At 39.0% G+C, this 14614-nt stretch overlaps 1 long non-coding RNA gene across 1 annotated transcript; it reads right to left on the bottom strand.

Moving 5' to 3' along the window:
- Window positions 1–12242: 12242 nt before the first annotated feature.
- Window positions 12243–14328, bottom strand: LOC107789684 (uncharacterized). Its single transcript, XR_001648894.2, has 3 exons — window positions 14172–14328; window positions 13960–14073; window positions 12243–12423 (listed from the first exon to the last, which is right to left on the bottom strand). It is a non-coding gene; the product is annotated as an uncharacterized LOC107789684 (long non-coding RNA).
- Between the last annotated feature and the right edge of the window lie 286 nt (window positions 14329–14614).

Here is a 14614-nt window from a genome sequence, read left to right as displayed (position 1 = left end):
AAAAGCCAGGCACGACTAAGGTGCAATAAGCATATTAACATCTCAAGAGCCATATTGCTCAAATATGCCACAGGGCCTAAATAGGTCCATAACTTGCGTATGAATAATCAAGTAGTCTCACAATCCATCATAGCATCAGAAAGTAACACGTGAAATAAATCAAGGCATGAATAAGATCAAGTCCAACCGATGACACATTCATAGCAAACGCTGCACTAGTAAGTAAATCTAATCCAGTGTAGAATACACATTCTTATTAGGAATACCAATAGGGGCCCAAACCAATCCAGTTCATCCCGAACTATGTAAATAACCTTCCAAAAAGAATCACGGTGACCCTTTCCATGATACATACAACCAGTTGTCTAACCCTTAACATACTTTCACATTCCGCAACCAAGGAAACAATCTTCCTCCGCGAGAATCCAATCTCTAACATCAAAAATACTAAACCTCCATACCTGATCTCTAACTACCCCACATAGGTGATAGCGACATTATGCATACACAATCATATCATGAGAATTACTTCCATAAATCTCCCGCATTGAGTTGCAAAACCTGAACATTGATAGTTATTAATTGTGCGATCTCTGTAGTACTAATCAAGCATATGCAAATCAATACACAATGCATCTTATACAACACACATCCTTCTCAGGCGAGACCATACAATGCTAGCATGCTTTTAGACATCTGAAATCTCCCGTGCTATCTAGAACTCATGACCTTCCTTTCAAAACCGGACTGTAACCTTGTCCGTTCAATCCCTATTCCGCACAACTCACTTCACCTATCATGCTATTATATGGAACGCGAGAATCTCATTATCAACTCTGAATCACAAATAGGATAAATACTCTATCAACCATAAACCTTCCACTTAACTCAATTCAGGAGAAACTCACAATACCCAACAAACATTCTATATCCGTAGGAGACATCCACACCAAGTCGTGGTCAAAATCATCATTAACTCTTCGGAATCCATCTGCACGCAGGCAAGCCATCATAACTAAATCCCTCTAAATCAATCAAGTCACGCAGACTGTCAAACCTAAAAGTGTTTCCACAAAAGTACATGTAAAGCCCTATCATACCAAAGTAATCGATCATCTCAATTATCATGTTGATCTAAGCCACTGCTAGACTGGCCCATCTTTTACAGATTCCTTTTGACTTGCATTCCAGATAACACCTCTTTCCCAATGCATTTTAGACATCAATTAAAACTCATCCCAATTGTTCGCAATATGAAACCACATCGCCCTAAGACCATTAAGCCACTTTATTCCCTCTCATGCCCCAACACTACCTCAACCAAAATATCTTCCCCCAGCACTACCTCAACCAAACTATCTACTCTGAAAAAACCTTTTATATATCTGAAGCTGTTTCTTCCATCTCTTACACACTGCATCGCAGAAGCAATAATGATAAGGAAATACTTCAGGTCTCTCTCGCAATCCAATGAAAAATTTCAAATCCTCAACTGCATAACGAGTTCAAAAAATCCTTAGGTACCACATTTTGAATGTTGAACACTAGAATCATCCTCGAGAGTCACCCATTCTGACCTAGTCCGGAATGCAAAACAAAACATATCGAACAACTAGTGCTCCATTAGCACATGAATACCCAAAGATAAGCAACCGAGCAAATCCTTTCCAATGCCCACTACATCCATGAGAATCATTAACCTTGAGTTTTTCCATAACCTCCCTATGGCCATAAGGTGTAATACATCACACGTCCAACAAGTTCCTTACTCACATCATCCTGGAAGTCCTCCTCCTCAAGTCATTACTAATCCGCAAGCATCCCTTAGTCAAGAATCTATAACACCACATGACCATGTGGTCCAATCATCAATGGTAGAATTCTCCACTTGGCTTTAAGCCATAATCACACAACCCAAGAACCTACAATGACTTCTCCTAGCTTCCATGATCCCACACCGTTACTTAGCTGAATTTCTCATGAGCTCATGTTGCGCCAACCATAACACATCCCAAATTATTATCCCAATGCACACTCAACCTTGCGACAATCGTGCCATCTTCCTCAAGCGATCCAGACCCACAGCGTAGCACAAACATCTCATTGGATGGAAGGTAAAACTATTCATAGAAACCTCATAAGAAATTACACAACCCTTTAATCTTCTCACAAGAGATAGCCCACCTATGCAACCTCGCACTAACATCTTTCTATGACATTGCCATGGATACAACTACTATACATTAATTGATCTTCCCGAGTCTACACTCGCCCACAAGCTGTAAGAATCCATTCCATCTCACAAATGAACAACTGAAGGATCCATCCACATTCAAAATTTAAGGCTGAATTACACACCAAAATGAGAATCAAGAATTCACATTCCCTTAGTAGCTCAAGCAAACCCTTCTTGTCAAATTGGAACTCTCAAAGTGTAAGAAGTCATCACTAAAATAAAATGCACAAACTTAATCATTTGTCCACGATGACCCAAATAACATCAAATATCCTCAAGGTTCATGGTAATCCTACCTCCAAAACCTATAATACTGCTTCAAACCATGATATATCTCGGTACCACTCGAGTGAATAAAATACTGCATGCTATGAGTCTCCTTAGAGATCAACTCCCTCGATCCATCAACATCAGAAACACAAATCCGACCCTTAAGTGACATAACACTATCATCACTAGGGAACTTCTCCTTAGCACCACTCCGCAACACCACATCCCTAAGGACAAGCAAATGAGGATCATCACACTGACAAGCTCCAACGCACTCAAACATGAATGATCGCGCAACCACACAGGCAAGAACTCTACTAGGCTCAGAAATATCCAATCTCACAAATCTATAATCCAAATCCTGAACATACATAGCCAAGTTCCTCTCCTCTGCTAGAATAAATGCCGAAATCCAAATCATGAACCTAATAATCCTTATCATAAGGTTCCAACTACCGTTACACACAAAAACTCATCCTACCATTCTTCACCACCACTGTGCGAGACCAACACGTGAAGCATCACAATACGCTATGTAAGGCCCCGTACCCATGGGCAATACCAACACAAATCTACAATAGATGGAAACTCCTCTACGGTACCCAGTAAGTATCAAGTCTAGTCTCGAAAAAGTAGCGGTGAGGAATCGACTCCGACACCTACTAATAGCTCGGTAAGTATGTGAAGCATAAATAGATCATGAAATAAAGCATGATACTTTGACATGAATTTATTGCCAATAGAAACTCAGTAAAACTGGAATTTAGACATGCTTTTCAGACAGGGAGATAAAATACAATATTTACTTATCAAATCTTTCCAAAATCATGATACGAGTCAATCAACTTTCACTTATAATATGTTGGCCACTACATGAGTCTAAATTACTAATGCATGCTCAAACAAGGGAAAAAACACAATATCAGTTATCTCAATTTCTCACAACTCCAATATGAATCAGTCAACAATCATATGTAATGTAAGAGCCATTGCATTAGTCAAGGATGCCAGCGCATGCTCACAGTCCAATATTGTAGCTTTTGCACAATCCTTATATATATATATATATTCAACATTGGCCATGTGTCCAAACTAGAACCAGTGTCACTGCCTGTGCTCACAAGGCCCAAGGTAACATGGCTAGTCACCTGACTTCGGAGGGATAGTATCAATCCAAGCACTGTGGTGGCGTACCACCCGATCTACATATAATACCATTGAAGTGTGCCATACGATCCACACATGTACCCGTAGCAGTATGCCACCCGATCCAGACATCCATGGCGGTATGCCACCCTATCCACACACCATTATTAGTAACCAATATCCGCTCATAATATCCATGACGCCCAATTTTTTATCTTTTCACAATATTCAACTCTCAAACTCATAGACATATGTATGAGACAACAGAATAAAAAGGCACCGAATAATAATAATAGAAATGCAGAACATAAAGCTAACAGTTGGCTATGACTAATAATTTAATTCAATCCTCATCAACAACTCAATAAGCAATTTCATCGTTCAAGAGTCTTATCTTAATATTTATCATGAATGAGATCAGCCATTTATTTACCGAATCGTGAATCATTAAAATGATTATATGACAATGGCTCAATAAAGAAGCTCAATAAGGCAAAATAATCATTTATGCCCATTCTAACAATTCATAATCTCAAGCATGCTTCTAAGCCACAATTCGAAGTCATCACATTATCGTCGAAACATGAATAAGGAGTTCATAGTCCAAACAAGGCATAATCATTTGTCAAACATTTACCGGATATGGTCATAATCTAGCTACGCATATACGTTCGTCACCTCGCATATACGTGGCTCCTAAATGAAGTAGCATATAGCAAATAGATCACCTATGAGGAGAATCCCCTCTTACAAGGATAGACAAGAGACTTACCTCCAACTGGAAAGCTTTAACCAATAACAACCACATTTTATTATAAATGCAATACCAAAAGACACGAATCTAGTCAAATACAATCCAATAACGTCAAACAAATCCATAGAAATCAATTTCAAACAATAAAACTCTTTAATCAAATCCCTAAAAGTCAACCCATGCTTCACATGGTCAAAACCCAAGTCCATGGATAGATTCTGACTAACCATAATCCCAAAAGTTCAAATATGCAATTAGATTCCAAAATGGGGTCCAAATCGACTCCCAAATCCCCAAATTACACCATGTTAAGATGTATTCAAAAATTCCAAATTTTCACTCTAAAATTGCAAGTTTTAGGTGTAGAAATCTATGGGTCAATATACATTGCCAAATCAAAGTCAATATGCTTTGCCAAATCTGGGTGGCAAAGCAAGTCTGTAGGCCACCTCACCAACTCTCTCCAACACATCGAATGGACCAATATACCAAGATCTTAACTTGCCCTTCTTCCCAAATCAAATCACACCCTTCATACGCGAAACTCGGAGAAGAACCTTCTCACCCTCAATGAAAGCTACATCCCGACCCTTCCTATCAACATAACTCTTTTGTCTGGGCTGTGCTATACGAAGCTGCTCCTATATCAATTTTACCTTCTCCATAGCATCACAGACTAAATTTGTGCCCAAAAGCTTAGCCTCACCCGGCTCCAACCAACCAACTAGAGTGCCTCCCATATAATGCCTCATACTGAGCCATCTGGATGCTCGACTGATAGTTGTTGTTGTATGCAAACTCTACTAATGGAAGAAATCAATACCATTGGCCTCCAAAATATATGACATATGCTCTCAACATATCCTCTAAATCTGAATGGTCCGCTCGGACTGCATGTCTGTCTGAGGGTGAAATGGAGTGCTCAACTCAACCTGTGTACCCAACTCATGCCGAAATGCTCTCCAAATATGCGAAATTAACTGAGTTCCGCAATCCGAGATAATAGACATAGGCACACTATGCAAGCGGACAATCTCCCTGATGTAGATCTTAACCAACTGCTCCTAAGTGTAGGAAGTCATGACTGGAGTGAAATGTGCAGACTTGGTCAATCTGTCCATAATGACCCAAACTGCATCAAATCTCCTCAATGTCCGTGCCACACCTACCACAAAGTCCATGGTGATGTGATCTCACTTCCACTCTGGTATCACAATCTTCTGAAGCAAACCACTAGGTCTCTAATGCTCATACTTGACCTGCTGACAATTCAAACACTGAGCAACATACCCATGATGTCTTTCTTCATTCTCTGCCACCAATAATGCTGCTTCAAATCATGGTACATCTTTGTAGAACCTGGGAAAATAGAATGCCCCAAACTATGAGCTTCCTCAAGGATCAACTCTCTCAAACCATCCACATTAGGAACACAAATCCGGACCTGAAGCATAACACACCATCATCACCAATAGCCACCTTCTTATCACCACCTCGCTGCATCGTGTTCTTAGGACACGCAAATGTGGATTATCATACTGACGAGACTTAATGCGCTCAAACCAGGATGACTAAGATACAACACAATCAAGGATTCAACTAGTCTCCGATGCATCCAATCTCATAAACTAGTTGGCCAAAGTCTGAACATCCATAGCCAAAGTCTCTTCCCAGCTGGAATAAATGACAAACTACTCATACTCTCCGTCTTTCTACTCAAGGAATATGCTACCACATTGGCCTTCCTCATATGATAAAGAATAGTACTATCATAATCCTTCAACAACTCTAACCATCTTCGCTGCCTCAAATTCAAAACTTTCTGTTTAAACAGATGCTTGAGACTCAGATGATCCGTATACACCTCACAAGACATACCATATAAGTAATGCCTCCAAATCTTGAGCATGTGTAAAATAGTTGCTAACTCCAAATCATGTATTAGATAATTCTTCTCATGGGGCTTCAACTGGCACGACGCATAGGCAATCACCATGTCGTCCAGCATCAACACATGCCCAATTCCAACCCACGAAGCATCACAATAGACCATGTAAGACCCCGATCTTGAAGGCAAAACCAAATTAAGAGTTGTAGTCAAAGCTGTCTTGAGTTTCTCAAAGCTCTCCTCATAATCACCCGACCACCTGAATGGAGCGCGCTTCAAAGTCAACTTAGTCAATGGGGCTACAATAGATGAAAATCCCTCTACGAAGTGACGGTAGTAACCAGCCGAACTCAAGAAGCTCATGATATTTGTAGCGGTATAAGATCTAGTCTAACTCTGAAATGCCTCAATATTCTTAAAGTCCACCTTGATCCCATCACTAGATACCTCATGAACCAAGAATTCCATCGAGTCCAACCAAAAATCGCACTTGGAGAACTTAACATACAGTTTCTTCTCCCTCAAAATCTAGAGAACGACCCTCAAATACTGATGATGCTTCTATCTACTATAGGAATACACTAATATATTGTCAATGAACACAATGACAAAAAAATCAAATAAGGTTGGAACACAATGTTCATCAAATACATGAAAGTTGTTGGAGCATTAGTCAAACTAAAAGACATCACCAAAAACTCATAATGCCCATAACGAGTCTTCAAAGCAGTCTTAGGGATGTCTGAAGCCCTGATCTTTAGCTGGTGATACCCCGACCTCAAGTGAATCTTTGAAAACACCATGGCACCCTGAAGCTGATCAAATAAATCATCAATGTGTGGCAGTGGATACTTGTTTTTGATGGTCACTTTGTTTAACTGCCGATAGTCAATACACATTCTCATAGAACCATCCTTCTTCTTAACGAACAACAATGGTGCACCCCAAGGTCACACATTAGGCCTGATGAGCCCCTTATCCCGCAACTTTTTTAGTTGTTCCTTCAACTCCACTGGAGCCATATGAAATGGAGGAATAGAGATAGGATTTGTGTTTGGCACCAAATCAATGCCGAAATCAATATCCCTATCGGGTGGTATGCCATGTAGGTCTGCAGCAAACACATTCCGAAACTCCCTCACTACTGGAACTGACACAATATTAGGGGTATCAACACTAACATCTCTAACAAAGGTAAATATGCCAAACATCCCTTCAAAAATGAGCTCACTCTACTAGGAGTGCAACCAAGAAAACCTTTCCACTCATACCTCGACAACCCCGGCATAGCTAAAATCATGATCTTAGCGTGACAATCACGATCAACATGGTAAGAGATAACCAATACATACCCAAGATCACATCAAAATCCACCATATCTAACAATAGGAAGTCCGCCCTCATCTGAAAATCACAAATAGTGACCACACATTATCGATAAACTTGATCCCCCAAAATAGAATTACCATTAAGTATAGACACATGCACAGAAGCATCAAGAGAACCACGAGGCATCTCTAGACAAGAAATAAAATATGATAACACATATGAATAAGTAGAACTAGGAATCAAACAAAGCATCTTTGTGGCACACAGACACAATACATGTAATCATTGTATCAGAAACAACAGCCTTAGTCCTCCATGGGAACGCATAGCATCTGGCTTGACCACCACTAGACTGAACTCCCCCTCTAGGACATCCTCGTCTTAAATGACCTCCACCCAAATCTAACTGAGAGGGTAGTTAGCAACCGGTGCAGGAATCATAGTCTGACGTCCCTACTGCATTGGACCTCTACAAAGATGGGGGCAGTATTTCCTGACATGCCCCAACTCTCCACAGCTCATAACAACCTTTGACTAGAAATAACTGTGAGGCCTGAGTCGGACCTCGTGAACCATAATAACAACTAGAAGAACTCGGTACCAACGAACCCTGAACAGATGGAGCACGATAAGAACTCTAAGAGAAGTGCACTAAATGAATACTGCACAGAAGCTCCTCGACTGGGTGGTGGTGAATGATAAGCTGGCCTACTAAAATGGCCTCTCCCATGTCGACCTCGGCCTCCAGTCGAGGCACCACCAAAGCTACATGAATGTCGGAACCTCTTGTCCCTACCCTGCATCGTCTCCCTAGTTTCATTACGAGTGTTCTCAACACGACGCGCTTTCTCTACCACTTGGTGAAATGAAGTCCCGGTCTCAGTCTCTCTAGCTATAGCGAGGTGAAGATTGTAGTGACGAACCTCAATGAATATTCTCACTATCTCATCCTTAGTGGGAATCAAAGCAGTAACATGATGGGACAGCTCTGTAAACTTTATCTCATACTCAGTAACTGACATCTGACCCAGTTGAAGGTACTCAAACTGCCTCCTCAACTCCTCTCTCCTGTGCATGGCACAAACTACTCCAAATATACCTTAGAGAACTGAGCCCAGTTAAGATAAGGTAATCTTAATGGTCGACCCAACTCACAAACCTACCACCACCTCTTGGCCGGACCCTGCATCTGGAAAGCAGTGAAGTCAACTCCATTGGACTCGACTAGTCCTAAATTGCGCATAATCGCATGACAACGATCCAAGAATCCCTGAGAATCCTTTGAAGGTGTACCACTAAAGTGAGGATGATTAACTTGGTGAACTTAGCTAACCTCTTCAACTCATCGGCTAACATCGTGGGCCTATCCTCAGGCTGCACGTCAATAGTAGGTCAGGCTCCCCCAACTAGTAACATTGTAGGAGTCTGATAACCATGGGCCACCTTCTCTTGGGTACGAGTAACTGGAGTTTGTGCTTTACCCCCTGCCTGGGAAGTAGCTGGTACAGTGGGAAATGCTCCGGCCTGAGCCAAACTCTCAAACAATCAAACCATGCGGATCAAATCATCCTGAACAACTGGTGAAACAAATAGACCTTGGGGATCCTGAGTTGGTACCTCTGGCTCAACATAATCATGAAACTGCTCCTCAACACTAGCAACTTGTGGCTCTATAGGAGTTGCATGAGTAGGGACTCTAGTTGTTGAGCATGCTCCAACCCTACCTCATCCTCGGCCCCAACCTTTCATGGCCTTGGCCTTGGGTATTGGGGTACTAGTTCCTGCTCAACTACACTAGGAGATCGTGTTCTCACCTTCTGTGAGAGAAAAAAATCAAAGATTAAGACTTAGGGATAAATAAATCCGCACGACAGAGAATGAAAGAAAGAGAAGTTTTCCTAATAGCCCAATAGCCTCTCGAAGAAAAGTACAGACGTCTACGTACTGATCCACAAGACTCTGCTAGACTTGCTCATGACTCGTGAGACCTAAGTAACCTAGTTCTCTGATACCAACTTGTTACGACCCCAAATCCCACCTGAGTTGTGACGACACCTAACATCACTTGATAGGAAAGCCAACAATTAATATGCAGAAGTAAACTTGAATAAGAGTACTAAATAGTCTCACCAGTAGAATAATCATAAATAACTGAAATCAATAGCAACAACAAAACTAAAAACTATCCCACAACCTGGTGTCACTGAGTACATGAGCTTTATAAGCTGAACCAAATATATAGTACTATCTAAAAGATGAAATATTAATAACATGAATTAATAGAAAAGGGACTCAAGGCCTGCAAATGGAATAGCAATTAACTCGTAATCTCCAAAACTGGTACTGATGCCACTCTCTAGAAATCACCCCTCTCAGCAGCACCTTGATCTGCACATAAAGTGCAGAGTGTAGTATGAGTACAACCTACCCCATGTACTCAATAAGTAACAAGCCTAACCTCGGGCTAAAAGTAGTAACAATATAGGAAAGGCCTAATACTCACTTCCAATAGCCAATAACAATAATAACGGTATATAACGGCAAACAAAAAAGTAGATCAAGTAATACCAAGCCCAATCTTTTCACAATAAGAAGGGAAATAAGCATGCTTTTCAAGAATAACAGTTAAGGCACAGATTCTTCCACATAAATCACCTAAATATGGTTTCATCAATTAAACTATGATTCCATATTCAACACATCAAATAGATACATCAAGTACCAATAAGCATGAGGGAAGAAACACAACCATATACCTGCATGACAGTATACGTGCCAGAATCAATAATATAGCAGTTAAATCATCAAGTAAATCAAATCTCAGCACATGTATAGTGCCTAACACAGTTTCCCTTCAATCATCACATACAACAACACTCACCACTATACAGGTGCCTGACACAAGCCCCTCGCCAAGCACATATATGACCCGTATACTTGCACCCCCAGGTTATTACCTGACTCCGGAGGGGTGGGTCCTAGCCCTAACGCTGAATCAAAACCAATGATCAATATCACCTAGCTCAATATGGGGCCTAGCATACACGTCACCTCACTATCAATACCACTTAAGCCCAATATGGAGTCTGACGCATGCATCACCTCACTATCAATATCAAATCGGCTCTATGGCCCAAGATCAGTCATCAACCTCAAGTCTCAAATTCTTACATCTCATAATACTCATCTCAACTCGCGTCACACATATAGTGGCACCAACAACATGTAAGATAACATATAAAGAATGCACATAAACAGAGATATAATAGGCGGATGTAGCATCATGATTGAGAATATGACTCAAATTAAGGAAACAGCTCAATATAGCAAGAACAGCCCTATCACGTCTCAAACAAAAAAAATATAGCCTAGACATAATTTCTAACTTGAATAATAGCTCACATAGTCATAAAAGTGAAGAAAACATGGAAATAAAGGAGCATGATAGCAAAACAAGGCACATAATGGCCTAAGGTGTACCCAGATCATGAATAACTCCGGTGTACGCATATACGCCTGCCACCTAGCACGTGCATTACCCCTAACATGTATCAAATACCATATCCAACGAGGACATTATCCTCAAACCAAGTTTAGATAAGTTACTTACCTCAAACAAGCCGAGTCAATACTCCAAAAAAGTCTTCCCTCGCAAATCGTCCTTCGAACAGCTCAAATCAAGTCGAGTAACACACAACGGTGTCAAATAATGCTAGAGAAAATAATATTGGAGCATAATTAATGAAAAATACAAAGTCAACCAAAAAGGCCAACCTTACCCGCACACCGAAACCCGACAAAAGTCACAATACCGATCACCCATTCCAGCACGAGTCTAAATATATAAATTTTATCCAAATCCGACTCTGAATCGGGGTTCAAATCCCAATTATTCATTCTACAATATTTCTCACAAAAACCCCAATTTTCTCCTTTAGATTTCATCAACCAAAAGCCAAAATCAAGGATAGACACTACTAGAAAATTACCATATTGCAATGCTGAAAACTCTGTTGCTAAAGACATCTAAACTGTTACAATAGGGATATTGCAATGATTAGGCATCTATTCCATTTGCTCGCATGCCAATATCTCTGAAGCAACGGTTCTTGTAATGGTTTCCATAGCCGTTTCTATTGTACCGTCTATGGCAACGGTTATTCCTCTTTTTGATGCAACAAATTTTTTGCTCTATTGCAATGATTTCCAACCATTACTATTAGGTTTAATGCAACGGTCCAAAACTGTTACTATTTGATTTAATGCAACAATTATGTAGGATATTGCAATGGTTATCTAAAGAGATTGCAGCGGTTCTTTTCTACTGCTACGGTTTCGTGTAATCGATTAAAAGCTATTGCATCGGTTCAAATAACATAGTGCGATGGTTTACAGATCTCTATTGTAACGGTTCGCATGACCTATTGCTGCGGTTTACCTTTTCTAACGAAACTTTGCCTATTGGAATGGTTCTAGATGGCTATTGTAACAGCTGAATTTAAACACCCTGTTGTAAATATTACATACATGATAATTGTAATACAATAAAATTTGTATAATTTTCAAAGTGAAAGTATTCATAAACATTCACAAACCAAATTAATTATCCAACAAATTAGTAATACCCACAAAAAAAAAATGTTCTAACCAAAGTTCATAAGTTTAACAATTCAAAGTTCCAAAAGGTTCGATAAAAAAAGATTCCTTGAATATCTAAAGTTTCAGCAACAATTCCAAAATCTTCTTAAGTAAGGTCTAGATCTTCATCGCTTTCGACTTTCTTTTCATCATTTTTTCCACCTATAAAAGAGGGTAACAAAGTCATTACCTTCAACATATTTCTCATTTGCAATAAGAGACATCCACACAAAAAGATAAGTCAAGATTCAATGATGCTAGGTTAGGAACACCAACTTTGTACAAGTCAAAAAATCTCAATCATATTTCAAGTTAGAAAAACCAACAATATGATGCCAATAGGAACATACAGAAAACTAACAATTCTGAAAAATAAGCATGAGAAGAAAGTTTTTTGTGTTGTTGTGATCGTAAGACAAGTTTCTCTATTTGATTATAAATTACTATTATTACGTACTTCGTCTTTCCAAGAAACTTGTATATAAAGCAACAGCAACCCATTTTCAGAACAAGAGAAAAGTTATTACTACTAAGTACTTAGTAGCTAAACGTTATTGAGAACAACGTTTCTAAATGGAGTCCATAAGATGGAGAAAACTGAGACTGAGGCTGAGGTTGCAGGGCCAATACAACTAAAACTAATGGTTCGCCTTACTGTCATTTCATGCCATCTCCTTCTGGCAATAAACATCCAGATTTCAGTCACAAGAACTGTTGCAGGGCCAAATATTTTGTCTCAAGACAAGTTGTGAATTGGACTTGTAAAAGCGACTCTTGTACTTGGTTCTTTCAGTAATATGATTAGAAAATTTTAGTTTAGGACATGAAACTAATAGTCGTTAGTTGTATGAATTTTCTAGTATGGATTTAATTTTATCAGTTGGAGACTCCAACTTCACAGTCTATAAGTTTGCTTCAGCATCGTTCTCCTGGCTAAAGATTCTGACTATTTTCCAAAACTTATCTGATTTTGGATGGTATTTTTGTGTTTACTCTCATTCTAAACACTGAACTAATTGAAATAATTTATGCTGCATCAAGGATGCATCTTTAACTATTCTTTAGACAAGATGACCAGAAGCAAACAAGTGATAAGTTAAGCTATTGAACCAGTGAGCACTTGGTTCTGAGGCTTAAAAAGATTTTTTGTTCTTACTTATTAGGAAACATTAGGAAATAGAGCTAAACTACGCGAAAATATCCGCTTATTACCACAACAATAACAACTCAAGTTTGTTAAATTAAACCTAGAAGTCCAAAAATCAGAAAGAACAGCAAGAAACAAGCAAATCAACTTTGACAGTAATTTTAGAAGATAAAAACAGAAAACATGTATATGCTAGTAACAGAAAAGTGTATCAATTTGCATAACTTGCTATATGAAAAGCAACCTATGCAATGAAAAACGATATGCTTCGTAGTAATAAAGTTGGAAGGCAACCACATAATTACACAGTGACAAAAGAGATGGAGGTAAAATCAAAAAATATTATAATAACAAGACCAACATGGACAAGTTAAGAATGCCATAACCAGTTGCGTAATATTTTGAGTTGCTAGTGGTAGAAGAAGCAGCTGAAGGAAGAAGGAGTAAAATAGAAAGAGAAGAAGATAAGTTAGATATCCTCCACATAAATAAAATCACCATAAATATACGACTAAAAGATAAGGCAACAAACTGAGCATAACACTAACTACCTTGATTTTTGACTTTAGTAACAGCTCATTTCTCTCTCCAATCCAAAGAAGAAGGACTATCAACAATACCAATATCACTTGAAACTCCAGTAGAAGACGACCCACATTAATAACCTAAAATTAAAGAACTCAATGTTGCTTACAAAAAGACCTAAGATTTAAAAAAAAAGAACGATTAAACAAAATATCCAAATCAGATAAAAAAAACTTACACATTCATTTTGACGGCTTCTCTAATTCGAGCATAAAATTGATTTTGGAATTTGGGGATTTGGGGATTTGGGGAAGGTTAGCAATTGTCCTTGAGATGAATCTATAAGGAGTTGAAAGATATTAGAAGTTGAAAGATCTTTATATTTCTGGTGTTGGTTTTGGATTTTAGGAGTGGAAGAGAAGATTTTGGGGTAATGAATATTTTTATCTTTGAGAGGCAAAAAGAAAGAGATAGGTTCTTTGGGTGTATCGAATAATACTGATCGATGGGTGGGTTTATTGGAAAAAGGGAAAAAGGCTTTAAATTTTATATTTACCTTATTAAAATTAATTAAATATAAAAATAGGGGTTGATTTGGCGGGTTTAGCAAATTTCGGGGGGGGGGGGATGAGGAGGGAATGAAAAATCATTTCCATAAAAGTTTTTTTCTCAAAAACCGTT

This window comes from Nicotiana tabacum, chromosome 14 (assembly GCF_000715075.1).
Source record: "Nicotiana tabacum cultivar K326 chromosome 14, ASM71507v2, whole genome shotgun sequence".
NCBI lineage: Eukaryota > Viridiplantae > Streptophyta > Magnoliopsida > Solanales > Solanaceae > Nicotiana > Nicotiana tabacum.
The sequence above is the reverse complement of the archived record's forward strand: the minus strand, read 5'-3'. Positions and strand labels throughout refer to the sequence as shown.